Source organism: Echinops telfairi, unplaced genomic scaffold (genome assembly GCF_000313985.2).
Source record: "Echinops telfairi isolate 266 unplaced genomic scaffold, ASM31398v2 ScPeMD7_19;HRSCAF=73, whole genome shotgun sequence".
Classification (NCBI taxonomy): domain Eukaryota; kingdom Metazoa; phylum Chordata; class Mammalia; order Afrosoricida; family Tenrecidae; genus Echinops; species Echinops telfairi.
The window spans coordinates 4,187,015-4,189,287 of record NW_022103916.1 but is presented as its reverse complement, the minus strand read 5'-3'; the positions used below and the strand labels follow the sequence as shown (position 1 = coordinate 4,189,287).

At 41.9% G+C, this 2,273-nt stretch overlaps 1 pseudogene; it reads left to right on the top strand.

Annotated features, from left to right (window-relative positions):
• The first annotated feature begins 760 nt into the window (after window positions 1–760).
• On the top strand, window positions 761–1,267 carry LOC101660500 (annotated as a pseudogene).
• The last annotated feature ends 1,006 nt before the right edge of the window (window positions 1,268–2,273 follow it).

Here is a 2,273-nt window from a genome sequence, read left to right as displayed (position 1 = left end):
TTTGAAGCAATGAGCGCTAATGACGGAAGACCTGATGAGCTGTGGGAGGACATCAAGAACTTCCTTCATGAAGAAAGCAAAAGGTCATTAAAAAGACAGACGAAGTACAGGGAATCCAGGGCGGATGATCCCTACAGGACCAGTGGTGTGAGTGGCGATACTGGGAGGGTAGAGGGAGGGTGGGTTGGAAAGAGGGAACCGATTACAAGGAACTATATGTGACCTCCTCCCTGGGGGACGGACAACAGAAAAGTGGGTGAAGGGAGACGTCGGACAGTGCAAGATATGACAAAATAACAATTTATAAATTATCAAAGTCTCACGAGGAGGGGGGAGCGGGGAGGGAGGGGAAAAATGAGAACCTAATGCCGGGGGCTTAAGTGGAGAGGAAATGTTTTGAGAATGATGAGGGCAATGAATGTACAAATGCGCTTTACACAATTGATGTATGTATGGATTGTGATAAGAGTTTTATGAACCCCTAATAAAATGATTAAAAAAGAGACAGACTTTACTAAGCCTTGATTCCACTTACCTAACCATCAGGCTAAACTAAAACACGTTGAGGGAAGTTTAAAAAATAATTATTTTTTTGAAGTTTAGAAATGTTCTATATCTTAATATAGGTATTATTTACATGGGTATATTAACTTTGTAAAAAAAACCAAAAAAATAAATTGTACACTTGAAAAAGAAAAAGACAGAAAAAGGGCCGCTTTGCAGAGGCCGCCGCCTGATTTTGTAGTCTTGTCTGGTCCTGTTGCGTCCAGCCATGGTCAACCCTACTGTGTTTTTTCGATATAGCCATTGACGGCGCGCCCCTCTGCCACATCTCTTCCGAGCTGTTTGCAGACGGAGTTCCAAAGACAGCAGAAAACGTCTGTGCTCTGAGCACTGGGGAGAAAGGCTTTGGGGATACAGGTTCCTGCTTTCACAGAATCATTTCGGAGTTTATGTGCCAGGGGGGTGACTTCACACACCATAAGGACACTGGTGGCAAGTCCATCTATGGAGAGAAATGTGAAGATGAGAACTTCATCCTGAAGCACACAGGGGCTGGCATCCTGTCCAGGGCACATGCTGGGCCTGATACGAATGGTCCCCAGTGTTTTATCTGCCCTGCTCAGATGGCGTGGTTGATGGCCAGCATGTGGTCTTCGGTCAGGTGAAAGAAGGCATGAACATTGTGGAAGCCATGGAGCGTTTTGGTTCCAGGAATGGCAAGACCAGCAAGAAGCTCACCATTGCTGACTGTGGACAACTCTAATAAATTTGATCTGTATTTTCATGCTTTATCTTAAGCACCCGACCATTCCTTGTGTAGCTTGGGAAATCACCCTTCTAGTCCCAATGTGCTTGCAGTGTCGTTTCATCTTTGTGCTCTCACTCCAGTTCTTCGGGCTTCCTACTTTCCTTATGCGCCCTGAGTCCAGCTGGAAAGCAGACTTAAGTGTATGACTATGAAATAAAAACTAAACTATTAAAAAAAGACAGGGAAAAAAGAAAAGATGAAAGTGAATGTTAGAAGAGACTCTGAAACTTGCACATAATCACACTTAATCATAGAGTAGCTAAGGCAAGTAGAAGAAATGCTGATGTCAAAGAGATGAACAGAAATTTTCAAAGGGCATTTCAATAAGGCAAAGTAAAACACAATGAAATGTGTGAAGACACGTAGCATATCAAACTAAAGAAAAATTTCAAGCCTTGAGTTGCTATATTGAAAGATTCTATGGGGAAAATATTGAATGCTGCAGGAAACATCAACAGAAGATGGAAAGTCAGCAGACGAATGCATTAAAAAATGGTGGTACATACATACAGTGGAGTACTATGCATCGCTAAAAAGCAGTGATGAACGCATGAAGCATATTTGCGCATGGAAAGAAGTGGAGGAAATTATGTTAAGTGAAGCAAGCCAAGCACAAAAGGACAAGTAGAACATGAGTCCACTGAGGTAAGTTTATATATATATATATAACAGAAAAGTAAAAGCAAAAGTGGCACAGGGAAAAAGCTACTGTATACAAAAAACTCCAGGGGTGAGGTCCTGGTAGTATGGCAGGGGCCAAGTAAGCCAAGCACAAAAGGACAAGTATAACATGAGTCCACTGAGGTAAGTTTATATATATATATATATAAAGAAAGTTTATATATATATAAAGAAAGAACAGAAAAGTAAAAGCAAAAGTGACACAGGGAAAAAGCTACTGTATACAAAAACTCCAGGGGTGAGGTCCTGGTAGTATGGCAGGGGCCAGACCAAATCCAGG